Source organism: Schistocerca piceifrons, chromosome 7 (assembly GCF_021461385.2).
Source record: "Schistocerca piceifrons isolate TAMUIC-IGC-003096 chromosome 7, iqSchPice1.1, whole genome shotgun sequence".
NCBI classification, from domain to species: Eukaryota; Metazoa; Arthropoda; class Insecta; order Orthoptera; family Acrididae; genus Schistocerca; species Schistocerca piceifrons.
Window position 1 is genome coordinate 217,732,841 of NC_060144.1, and position 19,114 is coordinate 217,751,954.

At 42.7% G+C, this 19,114-nt stretch overlaps 1 protein-coding gene across 1 annotated transcript in view; it reads left to right on the top strand.

Annotated features, from left to right (window-relative positions):
• Positions 1-19,114, top strand: part of LOC124709134 (sodium channel protein para) — an 878,324-nt gene that overhangs the window by 793,325 nt on the left and 65,885 nt on the right. The window lies entirely within an intron of this gene.

A 19,114-nucleotide genomic window follows, 5' to 3' on the forward strand; every position in this document is an offset into this window, starting at 1 on the left:
TCTTCACACAGTATCGTATCTCCCATTTCATCTTCATCTACATCCTCTTCCATTTCCATAATATTGTCCTCAAGTACATCGCCCTTGTATATACTCTCTATATACTCCTTCCACCTTTCTGCTTTCCCTTCTTTGCTTAGAACTGGGTTTCCATCTGAGCTCTTGATGTTCATACAAGTGGTTCTCTTATCTCCAAAGCTTTCTTTAATTTTCCTGTAGGCAGTATCTATCTTACCCGTAGTGAGATAAGCCTCTGCATCCTTACATTTGTCCTCTAGCCGTCCCTGCTTAGCCATTTTGCACTTCCTGTCGATCTCATTTTTGAGATGTTTGTATTCCTTTTTGCCTGCTTCATTTAATGCATTTTTATATTTTCTCCTTTCTTCAATTAAATTCAATATATCTTCTGTTACCCAAGGATTTCTACTAGCCCTCGTCTTTTTACCTACTTGATCCTCTGCTGCCTTCACTACTTCATCCCTCAAAGCTACCCATTCTTCTTCTACTGTATTTCTTTCCCCCATTCCTGTCAATTGTTCCCTTATGCTCTCCCTGAAACTGTGTACAACCTCTGGTTTAGTCAATTTATCCAGGTCCCATCTCCTTTAATTACCACCTTTTTACAGTTTCTTCAGTTTTAATCTACAGGTCATAACCAATAGATTGTGGTCAGAGTCCACATCTGCCCCTGGAAATGTCTTACAATTTAAAACCTGGTTCCTAAATCTCTGTCTTACCATTATATAATCTATCTGAAACCTGCCAGTATCTCCAGGCTTCTTCCATGTATACAGCCTTCTTTTATGATTCTTGAACCAAGTGTTAGCTATGATTAAGTTGTGCTCTGTGCAAAATTCTACCAGCCGGCTTCCTCTTTCATTTCTTAGCCCCAATCCATATTCACCTACTACGTTTCCTTCTCTCCCTTTTCCTACTACCGAATTCCAGTCACCCATGACTATTAAATTTTCATCACCCTTCACTATCTGAATAATTTCTTTTATTTCATCATACATTTCTTCAATTTCTTCGTCATCTGCAGAGCTAGTTGGCATATAAACTTGTACTACTGTAGTAGGTGTGGGCTTCGTATCTATCTTGGCCACAATAATGCGTTCACTATGCTGTTTGTAGTAGCTTACCTGCATTCCTATTTTCCTATTCATTATTAAACCTACTCCGGCATTATCCCTATTTGACCCCTGTATTCACTTGACCAGAAGTCTTGTTCCTCCTGCCACCGAACTTCACTAATTCCCACTATATCTAACTTTAATCTATCCATTTCCCTTTTTAAATTTTCTAACCTACCTGCCCGATTAAGGGATCTGACATTCCACGCTCCGATCTGTAGAACGCCAGTTTTCTTTCTCCTGATAACGACATCCTTTTGAGTAGTCCCCGCCCGGAGATCCGAATGGGGGACTATTTTACCTCTGGAAGAGGACTCCACCATCATTTAATCATACAGTAAAGCTGCATTCCCTCCGATAAAGTTACGGCTGCAGTTCCCCCCTTGCTTTCAGCTGTTCGCAGTACCAGCACAGCAAGGCCGTTTTGGTTAGTGTTACAAGGCCAGATCAGTCAATCATCCAGACTGTTGCCCTTGCAACTACTGAAAAGGCTGCTGCCCCTCTTCAGGAACCACACGTTTGTCTGGCCTCTCAACAGATACTCCTCCGTTGTGGTTGCACCTACGGTACGGCTATCTGTATCGCTGAGGCACACAAGCCTTCCCACCAACAGCAAGGTCCATGGTTCATGGGGGGAGGTGGTGAAATGTGTGATGAGATAAAAGAAATTATTCAGATAGTGAAGGGAGATGAAAATTTAATAGTCATGGGTGTCTGGAATTGGATAGTAGGAAAAGAAGTAAACGTAGTAGGTGAATATGGATTGGGGCAAAGAAATGAGAGAGGAAGCCATCTGGTAGAATTTTCCACAGAGCATAACTTAATCATAGCTAACACTCGGTTCGAGAATCATGAAAGAAAGTTGTATACATGGAAGAAGCCTGGAGATACTAGAAGGTATCAGATAGATTATATAATGGTAAAACAGAGATTTAGGAACCAGGTTTTAAATTGTAAGGGGCAGATGTGGTATCGGACCACAATCAATTGGTTATGAACTGTAGATTAAAACTGAAGAAACTGCAAATAGTTGGGAATTTAAGGAGATGGGACCTGGATAAATTGACTAAACCAGAGGTTGTACAGAGTTTCAGGGAGAGCATAAGGGAACAACTGACAGGAATGGGGGAAGAAATACAGTAGAAGAAAAATGGGTAGCTTTGAGGGATGAAGTAGAGATGGCAGCAGAGGATCAAGTAGGTAAAAAGATGAGAGCTAGTAGAAATCCTTGGATAACAGAAGAACTATTGAATTTAATTGATGAAAGGAGAAAATATAAAAATGCATTAAATGGAGCAGGCAAAAAGGAATACAAACATCTTAAAAATGATATCGACAGGAAGTGCAAAATGGCTAACCAGGGATGGCTAGAGGACAAATGTAAGGATGCAGAGGCTTATCTCACTAGGGGTAAGATAGATACTGTCTACAGGAAAATTAAAGAGACCTTAGGAGAAAAGAGAACCACTTGTATGAATACCAAGAGCTCAGATAGAAACCCAGTTCTAAGCAAAGAAGGGAAAGCAGAAAGGTGGAATGAGTATATAGAGGGTCTACACAAGGGCGGTGTACTTGAGGACAATATTATGGAAATGGAAGAGGATGTAGTTGAAGATGAAATGGGAGATATGGTATGGCGTGAAGAGTTTGACAGAGCACCAAAAGACCGCAGTCAAAACAAGGCCCCAGGAGTAGAGAACATTCCATTAGAACTACTGACACCCGTTTGAGAGCCAGTCCTGACAAAACTCTACCATTAGGTGAGCAAGATGTATGAGACAGGCAAAATACCCTCAGATTTAAAGAAGAATATAGTAATTCCAATCCCAAAGAAAGCAGGTGTTGACAGATGTGAAAATTATCAGTTTAATAAGTCAGGGCTGCAAAATACTAACGCGAATTCTTTACAGACGAATGTAAAAGCTGGTAGAAGTCCACCCCAGGGATGAACAGTTTGGATTCCATAGAAATGTTGGAACACGTGAGGCAATACTGACCTTACGACTTATCTTAGAAAATAGATTAAGGAAAGGCAAACTTACGTTTCTAGCATTTGTATACTTAGAGAAAGCTTTTAACAATGTTGACTGGAATACTCTCTTTCAAATTCTGAAGGTGGCAGGGGTAAAATACAGGGAGTGAAAGGCTATTTACAATTTGTACAGAAACGAGATGGCAGTTATAAGAGTCGAGGGACATAAAAGGGAAGCAGTGGTTGGGAAGGGAGTGAGACAGGGTTGTAGCCTCTCCCCAATTTTATTCAATCTGTGTATTGAGCAAGCAGTACAGGAAACAAGAGAAAAATTCGGAGTAGGTATTAAAGTCTATGGAGAAGAAATAAAAACTTTGAGGTTCACCGATGACATTCTAATTCTGTCAGATACAGCAAAGGAATTGGAAGAGCAGTTTAACGGAATGGACAGTGTCTTGAAAGGAGGATATAAGATGAACATCAGCAAAAGCAAAACAAATATAATGGAATGTAGCCAAATTAAGTCGGGTGATGCTGAGGGAATTAGATTAGGAAATGAGACACTTAAAGTAGTAAAGGAGTTTTGCTATTTGGGGAGCAAAATAACTGATGATGGTCGAAGTAGAGAGGATATAAAATGTAGACTGGCAATGGCAAGGAAAGCATTTCTGAAGAAGAGAAATTTGTTAACATCGAGTATAGATTTAAGCATGAGGAAGTCCTATCTGAAAGTATTTGTATGGAGTGTAGCCATGTATGGAAGTGAAACATGGACGATAAATACTTTGGACAAGAAGAGAATAGAAGTTTTCAAAATGTGGTGCTACAGAAGAATGCTGGAGATTAGATGGGTAGAACACATAACTAATGAGGAGGTATTGAATACAATTGGGGAGACGAGGAGTTTGTGTCACAACTTGACTAGAAGAAGGGATCGGTTGGTAGGACATGTTCCGAGGCATCAAGGGATCACCAATTTAGTATTGGAGGGCAGCATGGAGGGTAAGAATCCTAGAGGGAGACCAAGGGATGACTCCACTAAGCAGATTCAGAAGGATGTAGGTTGCAGTAGGTACTGGGAGATGAAGAAGCTTGCACAGGATAGAGTAGCATGGAAAGCTGCATCAAACCAGTCTTAGGACTGAAGACCACAACAGCAACAACAACAACATATCTAAAGTTGACAACAGCATTCGTCCAAGACTGAAACTAATTCTGATTGACAAGAAAATTGTGCTCTACCAAATTAGCTACTCACACATAACGTTACAGTCACTATGCTTACTTTGTGAGTGGGGCTCAGAAGAAGAGGTCCGCAGCTGTGAGATCAACTTTTTGAAGCCATATATACAATGATGCAGGTTAAGGTGTCAGCTGTTACTCCCTGCAACAATTCACCCTGGTGGGCACTCATCGGCTAGTAACCAGTGAAAAAAAATTGAATTTAGCATGATGGTGTACAATTCAATTAATTAAACTTTTACTAAGTGACTGCATACATAGCATAGTGGCTATGTTACTAGCTTCATATGGAGGAGATTGTGGGTTCGAGTCTTGTCAGGTGGATTGAATGTTTTTATTTTTAAATCTGTATTGAAATGAGGTTGATCATTATTTTTATTCACTTAATTGGTTTATATGTAATTTTTTACATCTGTTCATTTTAATTGTCTTTGTTAACTTTCTCAATTTCTCTCATTTTTAATTATCATTATTAAACAACGGAAAATTCAGGATGGAATGTAACAATATTGTGAAAAGGATAGCTGCTACTCACCCTGTAGCAGAGATGCTGAGTTGCAGATAGGCACAGCAAAAAGATTGTCAGAAAGTGAGCTTTCAACCAACAAGTTCTTTGTCAGAAATAGAGAAAACACACACACACACACACACACACACACACACACACACACACACAAAACACTCACACATATGATCACAGTGTCTGGCTGCTGAATCCTTACGGTGAGCAACAGTGCACAATGGGAGAAGCAACAGGGTGGTTGGCGTAAGGAAGGGGCTAGGGCAGGGAGGGGGATGGATTGCATGGTAAGGGTTGGGGACAGTGAAGTGCTGGTTGTAGGAGCATACAGGGATGAGGTGGAGAGAGGGTAGGGCAGCTAGGTGCAGTGGGGAGGTAGGATGGAGGGCAGGAGTAAGAGTAGAGGCAAAGGACAGAAGTAAAAAAACTGCTGGTGCATTGTTGGAATGACGACTGTGCAATGCTGGAACTGGAATAGGAAACTAATGAAGGTTGAGGCCAGGAGGGTTACGAGAATGTAGGATATATTACAGGGAGCCTTCCCACCTGAGTAGTTCAGAAAAGCTGATGTTGATGGGAAGGATCCAGAGGACACTGGTTGTGAAGTAGTCACTGAAATGAAGGATGTCATGTGGGGTGGCGTGCTTTGCAATTAGGTGGTCAAGCTGTTTCTTGGCCACAGTTTGTCGGTGGCTATTCATTCGGACAGGCAGCTTATTGGTTGTCATACCCGTGTAAAATGCAGCTCAGTGGTTGCAGCCTAGCTTGTGGATCAAATTAATGGTTTCACAGGGAGCCCCACCTTTAAAGAGATACATAATGCTTGTGACTCGACTGGAATAGGTGGTGGTGGAAGGATGTATAGGATAGATCTTGAATCTATGCTTATTACAGAGATATGAGCCATGAGGCAAGGTGTTGGGAGCAAGTGTTGTGTCGGAATGGATGAGGATATTGTGTCAGTTCAGTAGGTGGCAGAATACCTCTGTGCGAAGGTGTGAAGGATAGTGGGTTGGACACTCCTCATTTCAGGGCACAACAAGAGGAAATCGAAACCCTGGCAGAGAATGTGATTCAGTTGCTCCACTCCTAGGTGGTAATGAGTAGGGAAGGGAATGCTCCTCTGTGGACTTTGGAGGGTGGTGGGTGACTGTGGAAGGTGATGGGTGACTGGAGAGATGAGGTATGGGAGATCTGTTTTTGTACAAGGGTGGGAGGATAGTGGAGGTATTGCTGGTGATTCGTAGGATTTATATGGATGGAGGTATTGATATAGCCATCTTTGATGTGGAGGTCGACATTGAGGAAGGTGCTTTGCTGATTTGAGTTGGGACAGGTGAAGCAAATGGGGGACAGGGTGTTGTGGTTACGGAGGAATGTGGATAGGGTGTCCTCACCCTCGGTCCTTATCATGAAGATGTCCCCAGTGAATGTGAACCAGGTGAGCAGTTTGGGATTCTGGGTGTTTAGGAGGGAGTCCTCTAGATGGCCCATGAATAGGTTGGCATACAATGGTGCCATGTGGGTGCCCATAGTCTACCCCGAATTTGTTTCTTGGTAATGCCTTCACAACAGAAGTAATTGTGGATAAGGATATAGTTGGTCATGGTGACTAGGAAGGAGGTTGTAGGTTTGGAATTGGTAAAGCATTGGGAAAGGTAGTGTTCAATAGTGGTAAGGCCATGGGCATTAGGTATGTTAGAGTAAAGAGAGGTGGCATCAATAGCAGCGAGCAGGGCACCATGTGGTAAAGGAACAGGTATTGTGGAGAGTCAGTGAAGGAAATGGTGTGGGTCTCTTTGTAGGAGGGTAGATTGCAGGTAATAGGCTGAAGGTGTTGGTGTGTTAGAGCAGAGTTCTCTCAGTGGGGCCACAGTAACCGGTGTCCTGAGTGGTTGGGTTTAGAGACTTCAGGAAGCATGGAGATGGTTAGCTTACAGGTTGAGGGATGATGATGCAGGGTTTGATGTGAAGATACTCTGGAAAGTTAACAGGGGATGCTCTGGAAGCAGTGGGACTGGTCTTTGCATACCTGGCTCAGTTAACTCCACCATCCAACCATGATCCACTCCTACTGCACCCAAATCACTGCTGTCAACTTTCCAGAATTTCTTAACCTTTTTTCCTGCCTCATCATCATTCCTTAAACCCCTCAACATGCAAATTAGCCTTACATCAGCAGAAATAACTGCAATTCACTACCTAAAAACTGATTTCGGCCTTATAATCCTATCTGCTGACAAAGGCTCCATTACTGTTGTTTTAAACTGCAAAGATTATGTGGCAGAAGGACTCCACCAGCTGTCAGATTCATCCACCTGCAAACCCTGCCTCAGTGACTCCATTCCAGAAATCCAGCAGGATCTCCAGTCTCTTCTCTAAACCTTAGACCCATCGCACAACCTCTCCCTGCAGTCCATATCTCTTCTCACCCTTACCACTCTCCACACTCGTAGCTTCTGCATGCTTCCTAAAGTCAATAAACCTAACCAAACAGGATGCCCCATTGTGGTCAGTTACTGTGCCCCCACAGAGAGAATTTCTGCTCTTGTAGACCAACACCCTCATCCTATTACCTGCAATCTACCCTCCTGCATAAAAGATACCAACCATTTCCTCCACCAGTTCTCCACAGTCCTCTTCCTTTCCCAGATGGTGCCCTGCTCTGCTTACTGCTATTAATGCTGCATCCTTTTCACTAACATCCCTAAAGCCCATGGCCTTACCACTATTGAACACTACCTTTCCTAATGCCTGACCGATTCCAAACTTATAACCTCCTTCATAGTTGCCATTACCAACTATATCGTCACCCACAATTACTGCTCCTCTGTAGGCATTACCAACAAACAAACCCAGGGTACGGCTGTGGGCACCCACATGACACCATCGTATGCCAACCTATTCACGAGCCAACTAGAGGAATCCCTCCTTTAACACCCAGAATCCCAAACCCCTAATCCGACTGATGATATCCTCGTGATATGGACTGAGAGTGAGGACACCCTGTCCTCATTCCTCCATAATCTCAACACCTACTCCCCCATTTGTTTCACCTGATCCTACTCAAACCAACAAGACACCTTTCTTGATGTTCACCTCCACCTCAAGGATGACTACATCAATACCTTTGTCCATATAAGACCTACCTATACCAGCAATACCTCCCCTTCGACAGCTGCTACCTATTCAATACCAAGAAGTCCCTTCCATAAAACCTAGCTACCTGTGTCCATTGCATCTGCAGTGACAAGCAGTCCCTCTTCTAATATACCAAGGGTCTCGTGAGGCCTTCACAGACTTTAATTACTCTCCCAACCTTGTACAAAAGCAGATCTCCCGTACCTTATCTCTCCAGTCACCCATCACCTCCAAACATGATGTTCTTCATTTCAGTACTGCTTCACAGCCAGGACCAGCTTTTCTGAATTGCAGGGATGCTAGCCCCTTCCCTGTTCTCATTCCGGCACTACACAGCTGTCATTCCACCAACGCACCAACAGTCTTTTTACTTCTCTCCTTTTTCACTAGCCCCCCAACCCTTGCCCTCCATCACACCTCCCAATTGCACCTAGCTGCCCTACCCTCTCTCCACTTTGTCCCTACATGCTCCCACAAGCATCACTTCACTGTCCCTCATCCCTACCATGCTATCTGGCCCTCTCCCCACCCCACCCTCCTCCTTACTCCCGCCACCCTGTTATTTGTCCCATCATGCAATACTACTCGCTTTCTGGGCTCAGCTGCCAGACACTGTGGTCATGTGTGTATGAGTTGCATTTAGGTGTGTGTGTGTGTGTGTGTGTGTGTGTGTGTGTGTGTGTGTGTGTGTGTGTGTGTGTGTGTGTGTGTGTTCTCTATTTCCGACAAAGGTCTTGTTGGCCGAAAGCTCACTTTCTTACGGTCTTTTATTTTGCCTATCTGCGACTCAGCAACTCTGCTATATGGTGAGTAGTGACTAACCTTCTCATAATAATATTAAATCCCATCATTCATTATCCAGTTGGAATCTTTGTGCATGTGAAGTCAGTTATTCAGCTATTTTTAATAATCTATATAATATTTAAATATTTGAAAATGGCTATACATCACAAGACGAAATAATCTATTTGTATGGGCAGTGATGACGAAAACGTAATTTTCATCATGAAATGTACATTTTCTTAGATGGTAATCATCACACAAACATTTAAAACATAAATTATTATTGCACAATGGACAAAACAATGGAGATGAAGGTTTAAACCAAAGAAAAGGTTATAAGTAAAGTGAAATTCAAGCCAAATGAGGAACAGAAATAATGAATGTAATAAAATGGACAAAAATATAACGTGATGAAATGGAAGAAATTAAATCGATGTTAATACATGACAATCGGTAAAATCACATGCACAAAGATTCCAAGTGGAAAAAGAATGATAGAAATTAAAAATGAGAGCAATTGAAAAAGTTAATGTGATGATTAAAATCATGTGACAAAGGAAAAGAAATTTAAAAATTTGCATTTAAACCAATTATTTGCGTAAAAATAATGGTCAAAATCACTGAGATAAAGATTTGAAAATAAAAAATTTCAAAACATTTAACCAAATTAGAACCCACGACCTCTTGCATATGAAGCTACCATTACACTGTACGACCACTTCATAATAAGTTAATTTTTCAAAGCTATAGAGAACCATGAAAAATTCGTTAGCTGTGAACTGCCAGGGTAGTTTTGCAACTGCCAACAGTTTGTCGCAAGTGACAATCAGTTGCAACACTGAGCCTGTACACAACTAGAAAGTTAACATCTTCCAACTTAATAGCATTTTTCATATGAATAAGTCTGCTCCATTTGTATTTGGCAAATCCTGTATTCAGATAATGTCAAACACACTATCTAGGTTTCAGCACGTAAATCCCATCTTCAGGCACTACAAAAAAACAAGTAAGCCTAAGAGGGATTCTTCATAAAATTAATTAGCATTAGAAGCACCTATACAAATTTTAACATCAGGTTATACCTTGATTGCATACAAGAAAGTCGTACCAGTCATTAAAAAAAAAAAAAAAAAAAAAAGTCACAGCAAATAAGCACACATTGCCAGCCTAATGCAACCTATGAACCAACTGTGAACGACTGGAGATGTGGCATGGGCTTAAGAAATTAAAATGATTGCATAAAATCTGTAGAATGCCAATTTCTGAACTTCAAAACTAGCTTAGGCTGGTTACTTTAGGTTAGGCCCCTTTTACCTAGTGTAGTACTGGTCGTCTCAGAACCTTTTCATGCCTCACTTGCTTAGCATTTTGCATGCTGCTTTATAAATTTGCTGGACTTTTTACAGGACTTGTACAGCTTTCTCATACGCATTCAGGGTATATCCTGAGGTTCACATTTGTATGGGCCCTTTTAATGTTAATTGGTTTTAAGAAGACTCCCTCTTAGTTTTTTGTGCCTGAATATGGGATTTACGTCCTGAAACCCGGGTTGCTCATACAGTGTGATCCAAATGAAGGATTTGTCAAGTGCAACTGGAGAAGATTTATTCATCATGAAAATTTTTACAAACAGTCATGGATGTCCTCCAAAGACTATATTACTGACATTTGCTTGGTGATGCATGACACGACATAAGTGTGGTTCAATTCATGTACACTATGTGATCAAAAGTATCTGAACACCTGGCAGAAAATGGCTTACAAGTTTGTGGCACCCTCCATCGGTAATGCTGGAATTCAATATGGTGTTGGCCCACCCTTAGCCTTGATGACAGCTTCCACTCTCGCAGGCATATGTTCAATCAGGTGCTAGAAGCTTTCTTGGGGAATGGCAGCCCATGGAGTGCTGATGAGAGGTATCGAAGTCGGTCGGTGAGGCCTGGTATGAAATCAGTGTTCCAAAACATCCCAGAGGTGTCCTATATGATTCAGGTCAGGGCTCTGTGCAGGCCACTCCATTACAGGGATGTTATTGTCGTGTAACTACTCCACCACAGGCTGTTCATTATGAACAGGTGCTCGATCGTGTTGAAAGATATGGTCGCCATCCCCGAATTGCTTTTCAACAGTGGGAAGCAAGAAGATGATTTAAACATCAATATAGGCCTGTGCTGTGATAGTGCCATGCAAAACAACAAGGGGTGCAAGCCCCTGCATGAAAAACATGACCACACCATAACACCACTGCCTCCAAATTTTAATGTTGGTACAACACACACTGGCAGAAGACATTCACTGGGCATGTGTCAGACCCACACCCTGCCATCAGATCGCCACATTGTGTACCGTGATTCATCACTCCACACAACATTTTTCCACTGTTAAGTCCTCCAATGTTTATGCCCCTTACACCAAGCGAGTGTTGTGTGGCTTATGAGTAGCCGCTCAACCATGAACTCCAAGTTTTCTCACCTCCTGCCTAACTGTCATAGTACTTGCAGTGGATCCTGATGCAGTTTGGAATTCCTGTGTGATGGTCTGGATAGATGTCTGCCTGTTACACATTACGACCCTCTTCAACTGTCAGTGGTCTCTGTCAGTCAACAGATGAGGTCGGCCTGTACACTTTTGTGCTGTATGTGTCCCTTCACATTTCCACTTCACTGTCACATTGGAAACAGTGGACCAAGGGATGTTTAGGAATGTGGAAGTTTCGCATACAGACATATGACACAAGTGACACCCAATCACCTGACTACGTTCGAAGTCTGTGAGTTTTGTGGAGTGCCCCATTCTGCTCTCTCACAATGTATAATGACTACTGAGGTCACAGACATGGAGTACCTGGGAGTAGGTGGCAGCACAATGCACCTAATATGAAAAATGTATGTTTTTGGGGGTGTCCATATACTTTTGATCACATAGTGTGTCTCTGTCTAAGTCTGTAGACATTTCCACCAGCAATAATTTACTTTGAAACAACCATTGAAAGCACTGCCTATTCTTCTGTATGCATTCAGACATAACCAGCATCAAATGGACAAATATTTAGCTTATGATGCGAGTGAGGTGAAGTGCCAGTTGGCACAGGGCCAACCTTAGCCAAGATTCACACGTTCTCTTTGACACAATAGTCTGCCACTCCTATTTATAACATTCATTACATCAAACAAGCCACTTTACCAATAATTTTTGTATCAGAATTGTATTGTCCTATATCGATCTCTTCAGTGGAGACTCTTCTGGAACACTGTCTGAAATAATCCTCCCTTAAATCTTACTCTCAAAAAATGTTTGTTTTGGAAGGATGATTTTACATTCCTCTATTGTCCATTCCTTGGAGTCAACCAGCTGCTTGTTGCCAATGTCTCTTTGCACTTGAAAAAAGCAGACAGACACAATTGAAAGACATTCACACTTAAGAGTTCGGCAACAGCGCTCGTCGGAAAAGAGACACACACACACACCATCCATTCACACAAGCAAGCACACCTCACACACATGACTGCCAACTCCAGGAGCTTGTGCCAAAATGCAACTATCATGTGGGATGGTAACAGCAATCTGGAGGGGAAGGGAAGCGGAAGAGTTTGCAGTGTATGGGTAGGGAAGAGGAGTGCTGCGTAGCAGGGAATCTGGAGGGAAAGGGGAAGAGTTAGCAGTGCACAGGTAGGGGAAGAGGAGCACTGTCTGGCATGGTGTGCAGAGACTGAATACCAACAGGTGCAGTGTCAGAAGGTTGTGTGATGGCAGGGATGTGAGGAAAATGGAGTGCCAAAGGAGAGGAACAGGGAAAGATGGGAGGTTGCATTGGCAGAGGGTGACAAACGATGTGTATACGAGATGGGAATGGGCAGGAAGTGACAGGACTAAGAGGATGGAAACTGTTGTGTGGAGGATGCAGGGACAGTATGTTACTGTAGGTTGTGGCTGGTATAACTACAGGAACAGAGAACATGTTGTAAGGATAATTCCCATCTGCACAGTTCAGAAAATCTGTTGGTGGGAGAGGAGGATCCAACTGGCTCGGTTAGCAAAGTAGCCACTGATATCGAAGATGTTATGTTCAGCTGCATGTTGTGCTACAGGATGGTCTACTTTGCTAATGGCCACAGTTTGGCAGTCACATTCACAGTGGACAGCTAGTTGGTAGTCATACCAATATAAAAAGCTGTGCAGTGATTTCAGCAGGGCTGGTAAAGCAGCTAATTTCACAGGTCTATTTCACAGATCTATTTGTGGACTTGGTCTGGGGGATAGCACCTGTCTGTGAAGGCCTTGGTGAGACCCTAAGCACACTGAGCAAGAAAGTTTTTTCACTGCATATACGAAGTCCCCACGTAGCTGGGCTGTATGGGAGGGATTTTTTGGTGTGAAATGGGTGACAGTTGTTGGTGGGTTTAATGTGGACAAAGATGTGGATGGAGCCATCAGAGAGGAGAACGTCAATGTTTAGGAAGGTGGTACAATGTATTGAGGACGATCAGGGGAAGCAGATAGGAGAGAAAGTATTGAGGTTGTGAAGGAATGGGGATAGGGTATTCTGGCCTTGAGTTCAGACTCTCATGAAGATATCATCAGTGAACTGTCACACTAGGGGTTTGGCATTTTGGGAGGCTAGGAAGGACTCCTCTAGATGGCTCATAAACAGGTTGACATACGAGGGCGTCATGCGGGTGCCCATGGCTGTGCCGCATATTTGTTTGTATGCCTTCTGTTCAAAGAAGAAGTGGATGTAGGTTAGGATAAAATTAGGAAGGTGTATGAGGAATGAGGTAGCGAGTTTAGAGTCTGAAGGACATTGGGAAAGGTAGTGTTCAATAGCGGTAAGACCATGGGCATGAGGGATGTTGGTGCGTAGGGAGATGCATCAACAGTGACGAGCAGGGATCCAGGAGCTAAAGGGGTGGGAATGGTGAAGACTCGGTGAAGGACGTGGTTAGTGTCTTTGTCATGGGAGGCTAGATAACAGGCAATTGATTGGAGGTGATAGTCAGTGGGGGCCAAAATGCTTTCAGTGAGAGCACAATAACCAGCCACAATGGGTCAGCCAGGATTGTTGGGTTTGTGGATTTTGGGGAGAGTGTAGGTGGGTGTGTGGTGTGTCAGAGAGGCAAGGAAGGAAATGGATTCAGCGGAGAGGTTCTGGCAAGGGTCTAAAGCTTTAAGCATGGATTGGAGATTGTGTTGGACTTCTGAGATGGAATGACTCTGGCGGATTTTTAGGTGGTGGAGTCAGATAATTGGCAGAGGCCTTCTGCCATATAGTCACTGTGGTTCATAACAACAATGATGCAACCTTTTACTGCAGGTAGGATGATTAGATCAGAATTAATTTTGAGGTTGTGTATGGCAATTCTTTCTTCTTCTGCCCATTCCTCATACACCTTACTAACTTTGTCCTCACCCACAACTACTTCTCCTTTGAAGGGAATGTATATAAACAAGTCCATGGCACAGCTATGTTCACCTGCATGACACCCTCCTATTCCAACCTGTTTTTGGGCCATCTAGAGGAGTCCTTCCTAGCCTTCCTAAATGCCAAACCCCTAGTGTGACATTTCATTGGTGATATCTACATGATCTGAACTCAGGGCCAAGTTGCCCTATCCTCATTTCTTCATAACCTCAACATCTTCACTCCCATCTGCTTCACCTAATACTCCTCAACGCAACATGCCACCTTTCTAGCCATCGACTTCCTCCTCTTTGATGCCTCCATCCACACCTCCGTCCACATTAAACCCACCAATGACCAACACAACCTGCATTTTGGGAGCTGTCATCTCTTTCATACCAAAAAATCCCCTCCCATACAGTCTGGCTACCTGGGGACTATGTATATGCAGTGACAAGGACTCCCTTTCCCAGTATGCTGAGGGTCTGGCCATGGCCTCCACAGACTGGCACTATCCCCCTGACCTTGTCTGTAAACAGAACTCCCATGCCATATCCTCTCACACCCCCAATCCTTCTATCACCCCAAGAAGCAGCTACAAAGGAGTGCCCCCTTCATCATCCAGTACCACTGCGGACTGGAACAACTGAACCACATCCTACGCCAGGGCACTGATTACCCGTCATCATGTCCTGAAACAAGGAACTAACCAAGACCCTTCCCACACCTCCTAAAGTGGTGTTCTGTTGCCCACCCAACCTCCTAAACAACCTAGTCCTTCCCCATGCCATTCCCAATAGCAACCCCTTGCCACAAGGATCATACCCCTGTGGGAAACCATCGTGGACCTACCCAATTCACCTACTCACATATTCCTGTCATAACACAGGTTTATCCTACCCTATCAGGGGATGGTTCACCTGTGAAAGCAGTCATGTTGTTTACCAACTCTGCTGTAATCACTGCACAGCTTTTTATATTGGTATGACTAACCACCAGTCTACCAGGATGAATGGCCACTGTCAAACTGCGACCAAGAGCAAAGTAGACCATCCTGATTCACAACATCCATCTGAACATAACATCTTTGATTCCAGTGGCTCCTTCAGTACCCAAGTCATCTGAATCCTCCCCTCCATCACCAGGTTTTTTGAACTGCGCAGATGAGAGTTACCCTTACGATACATTCTCCATTCCTGTAAGTATCCCAGCCTCAATCTATGGTAACGCCCTGTTCGCACACTCTCCACCCAACAATTTCCACCCCCTCAGTCCTGTCACTTCCTGCCCTTTCCCATCTCCTGTGCTCTTTGTTTGCCACCCTCTTCCTATGCACCCACCCATCTTTGCATTTTCCTCTCCTTTTTCACTCCATTTTCTCTACATCCATGTTACACAACCTCCTGATGCAGCACCTGTTGGCATTCTAGTTCCTGCACATCCTGCCAGACAGCACTCCTATTCTGCTACCCGTACACTTCCCCTTCCCCTTCCTCACCCCCTCCAGATTGCTGCTACATCCCACATGATAGTTGCATTCTGGCCCGAACTGCTGAGTTGGTGGTCACATATGAATGATGTGTGCTTGCTTGTGTGAATGAATGGTGTGTGTTTCTCTTTTTCTGATGGAGGCCAATGAAGGCTGTGACTGAAAACATAAGTGTAAGTGTCCTTTAATTGTACCTGTCTGCAGTACAGTATGTAGCAATATGTCTTTTCCTACATTGTTGGTATTCATATTTGAAGTTGCTGTTGTTTGATGACAGTACTTAATTAGAATTCTGATCCATAACTTCAGTCTCCATGTGGTTCTCACCCTCACTTTTGGATAAACAACTGTAGCTACACACCTTCTACTCCACACTCTTCCTCTTGTTAGTTGATTCTTATGATTACACAGACAAGTACAGTTGTAATGAGTGAAGTCAGTGGTTAAAAATATCATTGCCTCACCTCGAGGATGAGAAGATGTTGGAATATGTTAAAGACCTTCAAGTGCTCTTCGTATATTTTAAGAATGCATATGACTGCATTCACCAGGTGAGCCAGGTGAATTGCCTAAACAACTTTGGACTACCCATAAAAATTCATTATCCTAGTTAGAGGTTGTCTCATTGATTTAAAAAGCAAAGTGACACTCAGGAGCCAATTTCACAGAGATCTTCAGCATAATCATGGGGCTTAGACATAGAGATGGTGTGTCACTAATACTGTTCAACCTGGCACACGAAAAGCTGATGAGGGAAGCTTTCCAGAGAATTTTGAAGGGATCAAGGTAGTAAAATCACGCATCTCACTTTGACCGATGATGTGGCCTTGTGGTCCAGAGCTATGGAAGAACTGATGTACGGAGGCAGCAGGAAGTGAGATTGATCTCCTTGTTAATGGATCTGGTGATGAACAGGACTCTTACCTATTCAAGAGAGGCACTTTAGCAACTGATAGAACCGTATCCTACAAAAAGGTTTATAATTTTAAATAGTTTGGGGTTGTCTTTACAGAGGATGCATCATGCGAGGCAGCAGTTAAAGCACAAATCCAAAACACAAACTGATTGTACTTCAGTCTTAGTCAGTTTTTTTAAACTGTGCATGCTCTCAAGGAATTACAAACTTAAGATGTACAAAATACCGATCCAACAGATAGCGTCGCGAAACTTGGAGTGTCTGGAAAAAATACTTGAATAAATAATGTTCTTGTTTTCAAGCAGAAAGTTTTAAGGAAAATCTATGGACTGCTACTAAATGAGATCTCTGGGGAATGGAGAATCTGCCATAACTATGAGCTGGATGAGATCTACAACAGAGCAAATATTGTAGGCCTGCTGAGAACTAATGAGCTTGTGTGGCCAGGTCATGTCAATAGATTGGTAAACATCAGTGTCCTTTGAAAGCCACGTATTTTTCTTCCTTTGGAAGAAGACCACTAATTCGATCGAAGATGGAGGGATGGAATCCATGAGGACTTGCTGCAGAATGACATAGATGATTGGCGGCAGAGAGCAGCAAGTAGAACACGGTTGAAGAGAAGCCTTGTAGATAAGGTGGACCTCTGGTTCTGATCGCATAAATTAAAGTTAAGTAAGTAATTAGGTGACATTGCACACCAATAAGTTTGTATCTATTGGAGAGACCATCTATGCTGGCTTAAATTTGGAAGTGCTCAGAAGGTTGAAAGAAGAACGAATACTGTTTCAAGACCATCAACAATGTGAAACCTGCTGTTACAGCTGTCCTTCAAGTACATTCACATCCCAGGCCATCCATGGTGCCTGCAGTACTTGGAAATCTCACAGGAAAAATTTGGTGATTCAGGACGGTACTATTTTGTAGAATTTTGATGCATAGTACCATTCTGATCAGTAAATTAATTTTTATAGGTTTAGTGACATTACTTTTCAGGCAAACTGTTTATCTAGTTTCTCTTGGTTTGTGAAAGACATTTATTTTTTTCAAACTAATGAGTGCTCAACACGTGTGAATGACACAGACAGGATGAAAGCTACATGACCTTTGTACCTCTTTTATACAAGTATTGCAGCATTGCAATTCTCTGTTTCCTTCTTATCTTGTGTGATGTATTTCCTTGTTTGGGTATGAGACCATGAATTTCTGCAAAAGACAGCAATTAGTTTCATTTTCAAAACACATGAATTATGAGTTATATATATTGTAACTTCCACAGAATTAGTAGTCAGATTTTGAAAAGTGAAATGCCATTGAATCCATATCTTTCAGAATATGATAGTAGGAGCAGAAATTACTATAATTCCATTTGGAAAAACTAAGTTGATACTTATATCTCTGTAATTAATACAGCTATGAAAAGAGGATACAAATTGTTTAATGAAAACTTTCTTGCAGTTCAGCTGGGGGAAAACAGAATTATCTTAAGTGGTTTTGGAAATATTTGAGGTGAACAGCTTAGCTGAATCACTGTTTATTGAACCAGTATGTTGGCCAATTCATTCTGGAAGAAAGTATGTGCTGTTGGTCCACATCTATTATATTGAGTTTCCTCTTGATATCTCATTGTTGAAACACTTTACTCGTTACTGAGGTACATCACTTGCAATTAGTTGGTCAAGCCAACAGATTTATTCTGAACACCATGGGAAAATTGAATATGCCAGTTTTTTGGATATAAAAGGATGTTTTCCAGTGTCTACTGTACTATTTAGTTTTCATCATCTCCTCTCCCTCTCCATACAGATATTTATCAGCTTATATTCTGCTTCCCCCCCCCCCCCCCATGAACCATGGACCTTGCCGTTGGTGGGGAGGCTTGCGTGCCTCAGCAATACAGATGGCCGTACCGTAGGTGCAACCACAACGGAGGGGTATCTGTTGAGAGGCCAGACAAACATGTGGTTCCTGAAGAGGGGCAGCAGCCTTTTCAGTAGTTGCAAGGGCAACAGTCTGGATGATTGACTTATCTGGCCTTGTAACATTAACCAAAACGGCCTTGCTGTGCTGGTACTGCGAACAGCTGAAAGCAAGGGGAAACTACAGCCGTAATTTTTCCCAAGGACATGCAGCTTTACTGTATGATTAAATGATGATGGCGTCCTCTTGGGTAAAATATTCCGGAGGTAAAATAGTCCCCCATTCGGATCTCCGGGAGGGGACTACTCAAGAGGACGTCGTTATCAGGAGAAAGAAAACTGGCGTTCTATGGATTGGAGTGTGGAATGTCAGATCCCATAATCGGGCAGGTAGGTTAGAAAATTTAAAAAGGGAAATGGAAAGGGTAAAGTTAGATATAGTGGGAATTAGTGAAGTTCGGTGGCAGGAGGAACAAGACTTTTGGTCAGGTGATTACAGGGTTATAAATACAAAATCAAATAGGGGTAATGCAGGAGTAGGTTTAATAATGAATAGAAAAATAGGAGTGCGGGTTAGCTACTACAAACAGCATAGTGAACG